At 42.1% G+C, this 15,575-nt stretch overlaps 1 protein-coding gene across 2 annotated transcripts in view; it reads right to left on the bottom strand.

Moving 5' to 3' along the window:
- The window catches only part of ZNF423 (zinc finger protein 423), a 197,629-nt gene that overhangs the window by 127,149 nt on the left and 54,905 nt on the right, over positions 1-15,575 (bottom strand). Inside the window, exon 1 of one of the 2 annotated variants that reach the window (XM_075281858.1) lies at positions 4,857-4,901. The exons of the other annotated variant lie outside the window; for it this stretch is intronic. The gene's annotated coding sequence lies outside the window, so the exon portion shown is untranslated. Of the gene's footprint in view, positions 1-4,856; positions 4,902-15,575 lie in introns of those variants that run through there. 2 annotated transcript variants of the gene reach the window in all.

Below are 15,575 nucleotides of genomic sequence, written 5' to 3'. Positions count from 1 at the left end.
ATTGACATGCAATTTCCAAAACCGTGGCAGTTTTGGAAATCGCAGTGTGTCTGCACCATTAAGTGAGGATGGGATTGCCTGTACTGTAAAACGCTGCGATTTTTCCAACGGCAGCAAATCACGGCGTTCCCGGCCCTCTGACAGGTTTCTCTGTGATTTTCATCCTCTGGTTTCCAATGATTGATAGTTGTGGGTGAAACCTGCAACAATATTGGACATGCTGAGGGCTTAAAAATTAAAGTGCAAGTTACTTGGCTCTGTGGTTTTTAGTCCCAAATTGTGTAATTTTTGGTGCTAAATTCCCTTAGCATAACTGCTGCAGTTTTTTGTTTCCCAATATCACTTTGTGCATTGAAAACGGGTAAAAAAAAACAAAAAACAACTGTACAAAATACATCATGCTGCAGGTAAAAAACCGACACAGGTTGGCTGACTACGCACATTTATTCTGCAACCTGTGCAAGAGACTTTATATAAAATGATCCACTACATATCTGCCAGAAGCAAATCTGCGGCATATTAGCCCCATGTTGACATACGCTAATGGGGAAGGTTTACTTTTTTTCTCCAACTGACTTGAATGGGAGAAAACAACAAAGAATGAACACAGAAGCATAGGAGCGGCTCCAGAAACACTTGGTGTATGTGATCATAACTATAGTTATTTATTGTCCCTAAGCAGAAACTTGTCTTTATAATGTATGTGAAAATCAAATTGACAAGGACAGTCTCAGGAAATGGAAAACAAGTACAAATGGAAAAGTTTCCCTGAGAACAGTAATGGTCCAAAATAAAAATACAAGTATATTCAAGGTATTGGTTACACAAGGAACAAGAAGAAACAACACTAGAAGACAGGGGGCACTAGGGCCAGCTTCTTCATTGGCGTTCCATTGATTCTTGTAAAATAAATTGCACACCCACTGAGCTACTTTATTTATACAAGAAAATCAATCAAAAATCAGACACTAATGTCCCCCTACTATCTATCTATACACCATTCATATTACAGAAGGACCAAACACTTTAAAGGGATCCTATCATTAAAACAGATTTTTTTCTGAGTACCATATAGGAATAGCTTTAAGAAAAACTATTCTTCTCCTACATTTAGAAGTCTTCTCCACGCCGCCGTTCGGTATATAATCCAGTTTTCGTGGGTGTGCAAATGAGTGCCCAGCGTCGCCTCCATCTTCTTCAGGAACGGGTCTTCTTCGCACTTTCTTCCGGCGGTGGCTTCAAACTTCTGGGCCTCGGGTCAAGGGCAAAACCGACTGTGCATGCCCATCGGCCAAAAGAAAATGGACGCTTACACAGTATTGTAAGTGGCTATTTTCTTGTGGCCGGCAGGCATGCGCAGTGGACTACCCGAGACCTAGAAGTTTGAAGCCACCGCCGGAAGAAGACACGAAGAAGACCCGTTCCTGAAGAAGATGGAAGCGATGGAAGCGGCGCTGGAGAGTTCTTTCGCAACATTGGGGACACCCCCAGTGCTGTTTGAGCACTGAGGACCACCACCAGTGCTGCGAGAGAGCTCATCTGCATACCGTTGAAAACCGGATTATATACTGAATAGCGGCACAGAGAAGACATCAAAAGGTAGGAGAAGAATAGCCTTTCTTAAGGCTATTCCTACGTGGTACTCAGAAAAAAAAATCAGTTTTAATGATAGGATCCTTTTAACACATACCCTACAACTGAAGGAACACGGTCTACGAATATCAGCAGCAAGTCCAAATTATTCACACTGATGAAGACACTAGGGACTGGGGCCCCGGCCTTACAAGGATTTTACCATCATCTTCTATATCACTTATATATTGACAAGAACACCTACTTTTAATCCGTATGTAGATCATTTGCATATGACTTAAAAATTCATTTTCTCAGCAGGAAGACTGCACTTTAAGGGGGCGTTCACAATACTGTTGGAGTCCGCTCAGCAGTGTCCATGGCCATTGTCCGTACAAGATTTTAGCAAAGGACACTAGCTGGTCCGTTTGAAATTTCCATTCAGTTCAATTGGATTTTGTCTTGTGTTCTTTAGTGTTCATTTGTGTCCTTTAGTGTCCGTTTACAACCATGTCCGTTTTTTTCAAGCGGTATTGGGGGTATTTCCGCTGCAGACCTCTAGCAGTGGACCCATCCTGTGTGACCTTGGTCTAACACAAAAAAAAAATGTGTTCGCTATCCTATGAAATATCATGTACAGTAATTATGTAGATGGTGGACTCCCTTTAAAGAGGGCCCATCACCTCTTCTGACATGTCTTTTAGTAAATAATTGTATTCCCCATTAATTAATTCTGCTGCCTTTCTGCAAACTCTACATTTTTCCAGTTCTCTGTTAGGGGAATAACAAACAAACTGACTGCTGGGCATTAGACTGAATTCACATCTGTGCCAGGTGTCCATCCAGCGCAGATCCATCATAAACTATGGGGAAAAAAAGTGTTGCAAGCCCGATTTCAGTTAAAAAGTAGTAACATCTGGCAGAAATCTGGTGATCCCCTTTGTAGTCAATGACGTCCCATGGGCTCCGTTTTTGTCCAGTTTTTTTGCACTCCATTTTTCTATTCCTCTGGTCTTCTAATGGTCCAGAAGAATGGGCACCCAGCGCAGATATGAACCAAGCCTTACCAGTTGGAGGCTTGTCCCTATACTTAGTACAGACACTCCCCAATCACTGCTGACACAGTCAGACTGTGTACAGACACCCCCTTAGATGAGGAAAATGGTAATGAGAGATGGTTACTAGTACATATATGGGGGGTTTTTTAATGTTCTTTTTAAAACAAAGGGGGCCAATGGAGATATATATATATTATATATATATATATATATATATATATATATATATATATATGTAAGTTTTTTTTAACTGACATGGGATACAGCACCGCTGTAGTTAATCAAATCTCATCCACAGCACAGTAGGGGAAATGTATCTGGCGTAAAGGAATGATATTGAGGTACATGTTTGGCACAAGCCCCTTTCTTGCACCAATCGTGCGTCTCAAGCCCCTATCCATGCCTCGCCAGCCACATTCTGCGAATGTAACCATTGTGGAGTGGCAGTTTCCTGGCATGAGCTAGAACAGAAATCTATGCCATGTCCTACCTGCCTTAGAGGCTGTGACCTCTTCACAAATCGGTTGGTCCCTGCACTAGACAAGCCATTTATTAAAACTCGTGGGGCAAGCTTTTTTTTCTTCATGCTGCGGGGCAGCTGCAGCATGAAATCACGAGCAGTGATGGCGGTTGGTTCAATACTTTCTTGCATCCCATTGGCCTACTACACTGGCCAAAGAAAAATGTACACAATCTCAAAAACAGTGCAAAGAAAACAGACATAAATTCTCATTACAACATCCCTCCACCACATCCAAAGAAAGAGAAGTCTACTTAAAGAAGTAGAGAATGATATTTACTCGCTAAACAAGTATGGAGAAGTTCACAGCAGAGTGCGTGATCTGGATGAGAGAGCAGGAGTGGCACAATGCAGTATACAAAGGCTCAAGCATAGCAGAGTGTTGTGATAATAAGTAGCATCAGATACTATTCCCTCTAACCTTGCTTCTTTTACATTCTTGATTTCTTATTGTTTATTTGTCCCCCGACATGAAATCCTTTGCCCAAAAGCAGGGCACTCGCCTTTTTATCTCCTGCCGCAGGATGCGCACTGAGCAACCTGAACTCCTAGGACATTTGGGTTGAAAATTAGAAGGAAAAATAATTGCTTGGGAGAACAATCCTGCTCTGCTACTTTGATTCAATCAATTACCATTATCTTCTGCTCCAGCTTTCAATGCCGTCTCCCGAACCAGTTGTTTTAAACTTTACTTTGCAGTCAGATATCTGGCTGGGACAAGCGGCCACCACTCTCCTCTTGCCGCGGCCCTTATCACTTGCTCCCAGTCGGTGCTGGCCCGGCACAGCCTTTCAGCCCTTCCATTTTATCTGTTCACACAGACTTCGGCCTGGCAAAGCTACCAGCCAAGCGTCTGCTGAGCAATCCCTGGAAACAGCGCTGTGTTACTCCCACAATCCACTGGGAGTTCATTACTTGGAGATGGCTCTCCCACTACCTACTAAATCCCACCAACAACCTACCCTTTCCACTCCTTCCTTATTATAAAAAAAAAAACCATTGTGACAAGAGCAGATAGAACAAAACCACAAATTTAGATTAATAAAGCATTGTTGATTCTATGGGAACTTTGCAAGCCCTTAAGAATTCCACGGGAGACACTGAGCAGCTCCAGTAATTTTCTGTTATATTATCTTTCTTGTAAAACCCTTCCCCGGGCTTGCATCCCAAAGGCTTCAGCTATCACAGTGACAGACTGAAATCAATGTGCACTCACCTATTGACATTTTTACATAGTTTTTGGATTTAGTATCCAGCCCGAAACACAATCAAATCTTCTGCCAAGCAAATAACAGGCACTTAGCTGGTCTACTATTAGAGTTACAAAGGAAAAATGCAAGCACCCAAGGGAGGCAGGAGAGACGGCGGTGACGTCAGGGGTAATTGGGTGTCTGAGAGAGACTGCCAGCGGCTGGCCTGGCCCCCTAGGGAATGCACACAGAGCCAAGCTGCAACTCTAATAAAGGAAAGCACATTCTAGAAAGGGCATTATGCTGCACAGAGGCTTTGGCAAGACTAAATATATCAGCAGTATCAGTATGTGATTGTATACACACACTAATATATATATATATATATATATATATATATATATATATATATATATATATACACGCACACATATACATATACGCACAGACATAAACTTGCATAGACACAGAATACTGTGTGAGCTTAGTGCTCGCACATCTGTTTTTACTTACAACCTTGGGTGGGTTCTTCCAAGAGGGTTATTAAACTGTGCACTCCTGTCTCCTTGCTGCACACACTCAGCCAATAAACATGGTTAGTAGAGGGGGGGGGGGTATTTGGTGGAGGGGAGGGGATCAGATTTGTATAATTGGGAGGGGTGGATAGACATCTAAACATTTCAAAAGCTCTGAAAGGGTTAAAGAGGGTCTTGTCACTGAAGGGAGCTTCATTAAAAAAAAATGCTCTCCAACCATGGACAGGCTTGGGAGCTCCTGTGTGGGTAAAGGCAATGATGATCTGGACACTTGGACTTCTGGGTCTTTACACATACTGGATGCAGATGACTGGCAGCTTTTTTTTTTTTTTTTTTTTTTTAGTGTCCACACTTAATACAGAAAATAAATGGCAATTTCCATGAATGGCATAAGATGTAAGTCATTTGGTAACAGGACAGGTTGGTCTAGTGGACATGAAGGGGAGTATGCCAACCTAAAATAAAGCTGCTCATTATAATTAATATTTGCTGGTTTTATTCTACTTACATGTTAAGTGTCTATTCACATGTCGTGGTTATATTGCAATTTTTGTAAAATTGCAGCAAAATGTCTTATGACTGCAATATGCTGATTGACCATAACATGGACTGCTGACACTACTTACTGTACGAGAATAATCAGATAGGGATTTATAAGTAGCATCTACTTCACATGTCAGGAAGGGATTTAACATGCCATTTTCAGGACAGCACCGGCTTATCTTCTATTCACTTGTACTATAGATTGATGTGGCTTGTTAACTGGAGGAATGGTCGGATGATTTGTAAAAAAAAAAAAAAAAAAAATGTCACTATGTTCTAAGGTTTCAGTACTATGTCTATGTAATAATTCATGCACAGTTTGTCTTATGCCTTTTTAAGGCTACGTTCACATTTGCACAGGACTCCCCTGTAATGTCCATCTAAAATGGCGAACGAAAAGTCCTGCACGTATGGCTTTTTTTTTGGTAAACCAGTGTTAGTTTTACAACGAAGGACACCCAACATTCCCCATTTTAGTCAATGGGATCTGTTGCGTTCCATACGTAACCAATATGATAGCAGTCTTGTTCATTGTTCTGGTACTCTGACAGACCAGAACAATGGGGAGCCAAAGCTAAAGTGAACTTAGAATCAGATAAGGGTAGCCATATGAGGTGCAGAAGCAGCATTCACTACTAGGCTATGGATCCTGAGGGGTTCCCAAAGGTGCCTCTGTCACATAAAAAATACCACTGATCTAAATGGAACAAGGAAGGAAAGGCTTTGCATTGAGCTCAAGAGCTTCAAGTTAGAGCTCGGACTGTAAGGCCTTATTCACATAACCATGGGAAAAAAATGGCTCTGAAAAAATTATAAATCGATCTGCTTTTTTCATGGCCATATTGTATCTGTTGGGTATCTATTTTTATAGACTTGAATCTGGTCAGGTATCCATGCAAGTGGACTAAAAAAAAAAAAAAAAAACGAACATCTAAAAACGGAGAAGTGAATGTCCCCATTGTGATCAATGTGTTCTAAAAACGATTATAGGATTTGCTGGCCCCATAAGTATTTTTCATATTGATGATACATCTACTGATGGGAATCTGACACCTGAACCCCAAACAGATCAGCTCTTCTGACAGCCTCTAGGTGCTGGATGTTACCGCATCAGATGGGGAAAGGGTGCAAGTAATGGGAATGGCTCTGCAGCTCCATCCACTGTATTCTGGTGGTTCTAGGGAAGTGCAGCACTGGTCCTATTACTTGAATAGGAAAGCCTACATGTGTTCCCCATCCACTCCAGTGATTTATGATGCAGAAACAGCTGATTGGTGGAGAGTCCGGGTGTTGGATCCCACAAAGATCATATACTGATGACCTATCAACTGGGGCCGGACAACCTGTTTGGGGGTACAGTTACACCTGGTGAACACACTGAAGATTCTGTCTAGATTTGCAGGTACAAAATGTGCAGTCTTTTACAGTAGCAGCAAAGTCTGTGATTGTAATATAGTAACATGGTTAGTACAAGGCAATGACTGAAGGAAATAAGTATTTCATCTACGCGAAAAATTGACAGCGTGTAGATATTAAATTCACAACGTGTCAATCTATACTGCTGATTTTGACCGTACATTTCACTTCTTGCAATGCATAGGTTGGAATCCATGGCAAAATACTATGTTATGCCCTGAACACCCAGATTCCACATTGTACTGAACCAAACGGAAATTACCAAATGGATTCTATGGGAAGAATATGCAAATCCACCTTCCATGATGTAATTAGGAAGACAGTTGCTGCCTCATTGTTGCAAACCAATAGAGGGCGCTCACTGGAATGTGCAAGCCTGTCTTAAGACAGGATTCCAGTGAAATAACCCAATGATGGCTGCTCCCTTTAGCCTCATGCACGACCTTCCAAGAGGCCTTTGTTTAGCAATGACGCTGGGATTATTACCAGGTTATAGTCTCTCAATCGAGGGCAGCTGTTTCGATCTGGTTGGATCTCATCAGCCCGATGTAGAGAGGACTATAACCTGGTAGAGGTGAGAGGCTTAGACAGGGTTCGGGGGATATTGTCACTCCTTAGGGAGAGACCACCATATAGGTGTGTGGAGACTTGTTAAGCCTTTAGCACTCCACTTTGCAAGGAACTATGGGAAGAATATGCAAATCCACCTTCCATGATGTAATTAGGAAGACAGTTGCTGCCTCATTGTTGCAAACCAATAGAGGGCGCTCACTGGAATGTGCAAGCCTGTCTTAAGACAGGATTCCAGTGAAATAACCCAATAATGGCTGCTCGGGCATGAGGCTAAAGGGAGCAGCCATTATTGGGTTATTTCACTGGAATCCTGTCTTAAGACAGGCTTGCACATTCCAGTGAGCGCCCTCTATTGGTTTGCAACAATGAGGCAGCAACTGTCTTCCTAATTACATCAAGGAAGGTGGATTTGCATATTCTTCCCATAGTTCCTTGCAAAGTGGAGTGCTAAAGGCTTAACAAGTCTCCACACACCTATATGGTGGTCTCTCCCTAAGGAGTGACAATATCCCCCGAACCCTGTCTAAGCCTCTCACCTCTACCAGGTTATAGTCCTCTCTACATCGGGCTGATGAGATCCAACCAGATCGAAACAGCTGTCCTCGATTGAGAGACTATAACCTGGTAATAATCCCAGCGTCATTGCTAAACAAAGGCCTCTTGGAAGGTCGGGCATGAGGCTAAAGGGAGCAGCCATTATTGGGTTATTTCACTGGAATCCTGTCTTAAGACAGGCTTGCACATTCCAGTGAGCGCCCTCTATTGGTTTGCAACAATGAGGCAGCAACTGTCTTCCTAATTACATCATGGAAGGTGGATTTGCATATTCTTCCCATAGTTCCTTGCAAAGTGGAGTGCTAAAGGCTTAACAAGTCTCCACACACCTATATGGTGGTCTCTCCCTAAGGAGTGACAATATCCCCCAAATGGATTCTAGGATGATTATACACTTTATATTTCAGACAGCCGATCAGAAGGTAGTTTATTATTATTTTTTAAAAAATGTACTAAGTCTATGCAAGTTGGCTGATGATTGGCCAATGATCATACCAAACACATCAGCCAGCTGAAGATATCCAGTTTGACCATTCTGTTTTTGGTAGACTAAAGTCAGATGTTTGTGTGCAGCATCTACATGCCTACTAGCCAACCATTCATCATCTGAGGTAGCTGAACTGGTTATTTCATCCAAGGAAAATCTGTATATGGCACACTATAGTCCAGTTTAGTAGGATTGACCATCTGTGGTCCAGGCATTGTGGCAATAACATGGACATGTCATACAGAAAACATGAGAATCATTGTTCCATTGCATGCATTATGGAGGTATCCTCTCCTAGAACTGATGCATCTATGGGATAATTCAGTTCCTCATTGAGACACTATATGGCAGCACAAAGACTACCATTGGCAATGTACAGGTTTTGAATATGCAGCTTTGACTGATAAGTACACAGTCATACAAAATCGCTACATAGTGGTAAATGGAATACCAGTTGCAAGAACTGAACTGTAGGGTCTCTTGTGTGCTGCCATACAGGCATCATGCATAATATGTATGTCTACATGTGCATCTAAGTCTGACTTATTTTTGGCATGCAGTATTTGGTCCAGTTGCCCTATTGCTGCCATCACTTACATGCACATGTATTTCTAACTGTGTCTATGGCACCTTACCTGGGCACACTTTGAGTTTCTTGCAATGGAAAGTAAAAATAGATATAATAAAGTTTCACAACTATTAACATGTGACCAACCGATCAGTGAAACCGTGAAATGCGTCGCCTAGTTTGGATCAACATTCTTGCTGGAAAAAGATGCCATTCCTCTTTGCTGGAATCCTCCAAAACAGCACAATGGCAGTCTCTTGGGAATAAACTCGATCTATACTGCGGTCTCTGATACCTCACGTGGAATGGAGACAGGATGGTGCATTGATTCCTGAGCAAGAGAGAACACAGCAGCCTAATAGCGGAACATTGAACTGGAATATTACCTTTGATTCCACGCAGCCTTCAAGTTCTACATCGTAGGCACCGGGCTTTCGCCTTTTCATGCTAACCAGCGCAGACAGTGTTAATGATATCACTCTATAATAAATTCAGGGCAAACGTAACATCCAGATAATGTGGCTTTTATCTTCTGATTAAAGCAAACAATCTCAGTCACTCAGAGGTAAAGGTATAAATAGACAAATAACAGGCTGTACGTAAATATATAGATTTGTCAGCCTTCATTGCTTTTACAATATGCGTTTTAGTAGGCGGCTTAAAATATACTAGATTTTGTCCTTTGGCAAATTCTTCTCTTTCAGTCTTGCATGAAGGAAAGAGAGAAAGAGAAAAATCTCCCCGCAGAGTTTTCCTCCTCTTCCTGGTGTGTATCTGGGACCCTGCCGTGCTCTGGGTAATTTCCAGTTCCTCAGAATTCAGGTATTAATAAAGAACCCATGGGGACATCCAACAATATAACCCTACATTTTCAGGCATTATGAAAGGAAAGCCCCAGGGGTCTGTGGCTCAAATTTCTGAAATGTAGGCATTGTAAAAGGGACCCCAGGGGATCCCTGCAATAGAAATCTGCTGAATTCAAAGCATTTTCGGAGTCCTGGTGGGAGTCATTACTCCCACTGGAAGCTTTTTACAAAACATGTGTTGCTGACATGTTGACAGATTGCTCAGTGAAGTGTTTAGGTGCATGCACAAGGCAGGGCCTATAGAGACGCTCTGCTCTCTGCCAGCCTGTCTCGAAACACAGGGACTGGTACCATCCATATTTCACAATGGGGAGTGGGGGAGAGCAGAGAGTGTATACAGTGGGTAGAGAGAGAGAGAGAGAGAGAAAAGAGTGATGGAGAGGTATGGAAAAAGAAAGCTGAGAGAGGGATTGCAGGAGAGAGGACAACGAAAGACTGCAGTCAGTGTGCTCGAGGTGCAGGAACAATCCAGTGACAGTGGAAGGATAGTGTCACCGGAGAGGGGGAAAGCAGACAGATTAACCAGAAGATGATGGCGCTTGCAGGGAAAATGGAAAAAGTGGATTTGAGGGGTTTGGAGTGGAAGGTGATAAACGAGATAGCTTCAGGCATTAAGAAAAAAGGCAGAAAGCATCCATAAGACAGCAACCACAAACACGCCATTAAACAGGCATCTATACTTTAAGCAGAAATTGCTGCTTGGCTTTCTGTACATGAGCTGAGCTGCCCTGGAAGTGGGAGCAGCTGTGACTACACTTGTGTGTGTGCCAAGGGCTTTAGTGAAGGAATCTGAAGGAGACTATCTGGCTGCTAAGATGTGTGGCTGATCAGAAGGGGTGAGAGAGGGGGATGGGGGCGATCATGGGGAATACTGGAATCCCTCAGCGATACAAGCTTATTAGATCCAATATTAACCCTTTCAGTCAGTCATTTCCACATTCTGAAGGCTGAAATGCAGTTGACATAAAGAAAGCATGATTCTACCTAACATAGGCCAGAATTTGTGGTCTAACAAAGACCCTGCGGTAAAATAATGGGACAGAACTCGGTCTGCTCGATCCAAATGTACTTTGCGGCAGAAGCGTAACTCTGATCTACGGCAAATGGAGTAAGATTGGCCATACACTTTAGATTTGGACAGCGGTCATGTGGCTGCCATTCATACAAACAATCCCAGCATCAACATTAACAACTGAACTGCTCAATCAGGGGGGCAGTTTAAGTGTTGCCAAAGGAAAAAAAAAAAAAAAAAGTACAACGAACCTGCAAAAGTTGGCTAATAATTGTACGAAAGCAGCCAAATGTGGCAAAAACTGATATCTAATCTGTATGGCCAACTTAACCAGGTCCTCATTGAAAAATGACTATGATACTTCAATGAGGGTCCATACTGGCTGGCGAATGTTACCACTAATATATTGGTATATAGAAAGGTCTTACAATTTAGGCATTACCTTGTATGTGCTGTATTATCAGATGTTTATATAAAACTGGACTAGTCACCAGCAGTAAATGTATGAATGAAATAGAGAATCACACGATAAAACACAGGGTAGTAAGAAGCTGACTATACCGCCGGATGCTTAGCCCTACATGACTTACATTTGTAAGTGTGCGCTATTTAAACACAAATTCAGAAAAATGTAACGAAGCGTGCATCTAGACGAACGTGTACCTTCCAACACAAGCATATTTACAGGCCAAAAAATACTGCTTAGTCCATCTGGACCCTCGATCAGCAGGCCTGACAGCATTAAGCTCAGAAAAGTGATCTGTGGCTTTAATAAGGAGAAGGGGGCACAGAGGAATTAGCTGCCTAGGTGACGGAGAGAAAGGGAGGGGGGAGTCAGAGTAAGATGGAAATGTATTTGTGGCGCAGAGAGCTAAGGGAGGCCAGACAGGAGCCCCCCAACCCCCCCTGGGACATCCAAACACCCAGGGCTTGGATGCTCTCATTTCTAGCAGAGCTAAATACTGAAAGCTGTGCATTCTGCTAGTCTCGACCACAGCCTGTCTGTGCAGACAAAGAAACCGTAAAAAAGTGTTAGGGATAATCCTATATTTGTTTGGGGTTAAGGGGTAAGGAAAAAGGTGTTTTGAACTGTCAATCATATGCAAATTAGCTTTATATTTTGTCACATTGTCATTTCACTGAGATGAGGGTGTAATATTAACGGTATTATACGGCAGCATTAAACCAATATTCGCCAAACCACTTATGATAATACATGGGAACTGCTAATTTTATACAGCACAACCATATAGCATAGAGAAGATGTGTGTAAAGTAGACCAGTCCAATCCAGTAAACAGCCCCATAAAGGTGAAAGGACTGGATGGCAAACACTGGAACACATAGACTTCAATTGTTCTAGGTAACTTCAATCACACTCTCTCTCTCTCTCTGTATATGTATATATATACGGTATATATATATATATATATATATATATATATATATATATATATATATATATATATATATATATAAAATAAGAGTCTTCTGTGGTTGATACCTTTTTAATGTCTAACAAAAATGACGGATTGCAAGCTTTCGAGACTACTAGGTCTCTTCATCAGTCATGGTACATATCATGCCTGATGAAGAGACCTAGTAGTCTCAAAAGCTTGCAATCTGTCATTTTTGTTAGACATTAAAAAGGTATCAACTACTGAAGACTCTCAATTTTTATATATAGCTATAGAGATTGAAGTTACCTAGAACAATTGAAGTCTATGTGTTCCAGTGTTTGCCATCGATATCCACTGGCTAATACGGTACAAAGATATATTTTTTTCTTATACCTATATAGTACTGTAACCAGCTTGCTATTCCATGATACACTAAACCAATTGCAGTTATTAATTTCGCCTCCAACCCCCATCATCCACTCTATACAAATTTGCGGTTATTGTTTGACAAGATCCTGTTCCGATAACAGATCACTTATGGGTTTTAAGGAAAATGAGCACTCCTATGGCCAACTAAACACATGAATGCATATAAAAGTACAAACAGCAGGGTTATATAGGGTCAAAGTCAGAAGCTGCTGAAAAAAAAAATAGAAGTAGCGAGCCAAGTGGTTCTTATCTGCGGTCACATTCTAGGTTTTCATATCATTCTGAAGGCCAGATATTCCAGAAAACAGACTTTTCTTTTGTAAACTCAAGTCACAAATCACACTTCTATTACTTGTACAGGGAACAAATAACTGCAATAAAGCGGTGTTATTTTTAAGGCCGGAGAGATTTCCGCGCCTGGTACATCAGAGCGTTGATAACAGAGCTACTTTCCAGAGTGAGATGTTGTATCCAGAGATGGTCGGCAGATATTGCGTTCTATTAGCTGCTGCAGGTTTTATCGTGTATCTACACAGAAGAGACTTGTTATATGCAGAGAATAAAGGTGCATCCACGATCGTGGAAGTCACCAAGGGCAAAGATTTTGTAAGAGCAACACTTAACCCATGCCTAACAGCATATCACACTTGTTATAGAAAGACAAGTAGGCCAAAGTAACGTGTTATATACCAAGCAGAGAAATCTTTTCTGAAATGTATTTATTAAACACACCGTGTATATTGGTAAGAAATACAAATAAAAAAAATGAGCTATTGCTGCACAATAATAATATTTTTTTCTTTATTTACATCCTACAAAGAATTACATTTACTTAACCCCTTCCTCCCATACCAGTTTTCATTTTTGTTCTATACTCTCTGCTTTCTGAAAACCAAAACTTTTTTATTCTTCTGTTCACAGAGCTGTATGGGGTCATTTTCTTGTTGGGTTTTTACATCATTCACTGTGCACCAACATGTTATCTACGAGGGGGGACCCAAAAGTTTCCAGAAAAGTTGTTTTTGAAGCGTGTATTTATTTTTGTGTACAAAATTCCGTCAAAGTACTCTCATCTAGCGGCAATACTCGTCTGCCATTGTTCAAAACTTTTTTTAAACTCATCTACTTTGATGTGTGCATGCGCCTCCGTCGTTTTCCTCTTCACCTCCTCCACGTCGGCAAAACGCTTCCCCTTGAGGTTCCTCTTCATTTGTGGGAATAAAAAAAGTCACTGGGAGCCATATCGGATGAAAAGGGTGGGTGGGGCAAGACAGCCATGCCGTTTCTTGCCATGAAAGTGGTCACCGAGATGGCGGTGTGGGCTGGGGCATTGTCATGGTGGAAAAACCAATCACCAGACTGCCACATTTTGGGCCTTTTTCGCTGAACACTGTTGCACAACCTCTTGAGAACCCCCAAGTAGAAAACCTGGTTGACGGTCTGATCTGTTGGAACGAATTCCGAGTGCACAATCCCTTTTGCATCAAAAAAAACAAATGACCATTGTTTTCACATTGGACTTCACTTGATGAGCCTTTTTGGCGCGGGGAAAGGTTGGCATCTTCCAGTGGCTTGATTGTTGTTTGGTTTCCGGGTCGTAAGCATAGCACCAAGACTCATCTCCCGTAATAATTTTAGAAAAAAATTCTGGGTCGGTTTCGGCATGTTCTTTCATAGCACGACATGTTTCGATGCGACGCTCTTTCTGTTGATCATTCAAGAGCCGCGGCACAAACTTTGCAGCGACCCATGACATTCCCAAATCCTCCGATAAAATGCGCTGAATTGAGCTCCAACTCACTCCAGACAACACGAAACCTTCCGCATCAACGCCGCTTGGCACACTGACTGAGAAGGCGTGGTTGGAAACTTTTGGGTCCCCCCTCGTATGTCTGTTTTCTTTTGTTATTTTTTGTTACTACAATACTAAATTTATATAGTTTTTGAATTGTTTAAATATATGTACAAGAATCCAAAACAGGAAAAATAAAAAAAAATTATTTGGTTCGCCATATTCTGACAACTTTTTTATATATCCATATATAGTTATTTTTTTGTGAGGCAAGCTTATACTACTTATACTATTTGGGGGGATTGTTTGACATTATGAGTGCTTTTTATAAAATATTTTTTGGGGCGGAAGGTTGAAACAGTTAAAACTGGTGGTTTGGACATTTTTAAAGGGATCCTATCATTCACACACTATTTTTTCTAGGTACCACATCGGAATAGCCTTAAGAAAGGCTATTCGTCTCCTACCTTTCGTTGTATTTGCCGTGCCGCCGTTCACCTACAATCCCATTTCTTGTCGGTAAGCAAATTAGCACTTTCACAGCACTGGGGGTGGGCCAAAGCGCTAAGACAGCACTGGGGGCGTCCCCAATGCTGCGAGAGAACTCTCTCCAGCGCCGCCTCCATCTTCTTCAGCAGCGTCATCTTCAGCCTCTTCTTCCGGCGGTGGCTTGTAACTTCTAGGCCTCGGGCCTTGAGCAGAGCCAGGTCCGGTAGCAAATGTGTAAACTGTGAATGGTTACAATACTGTGCAAGCGGCCATTTTCTCATGGCCTGTGGGTATGCGCAGCCTGCTTTGCCCAAGGCCCGAGGCCTAGAAGTTACAAGCCACCGCCGGAAGAAGAGGCTGAAGATGACGCTGCTGAAGAAGATGGAGGCAGCGCTGGAGAGAGTTCTCTCACAGCATTGGGGACGCCCCCAGTGCTGCAAGAGAGCTAATCTGCATACCGACAAGAGCGGGATTGTAGGCGACGGCGGCACGGAGAAGACAACGAAAGGTAGGAGACGAATATCCTTTCTTTAGGCTATTCCGGCGTGGTACCTAGAAAAAAATAGTGTG

The sequence above is a fragment of the Leptodactylus fuscus genome, chromosome 7 (assembly GCF_031893055.1).
Source record: "Leptodactylus fuscus isolate aLepFus1 chromosome 7, aLepFus1.hap2, whole genome shotgun sequence".
NCBI classification, from domain to species: domain Eukaryota; kingdom Metazoa; phylum Chordata; class Amphibia; order Anura; family Leptodactylidae; genus Leptodactylus; species Leptodactylus fuscus.
Note: the sequence above shows the minus strand (reverse complement) of the source record. Positions and strands in the feature narration are given on the sequence as shown.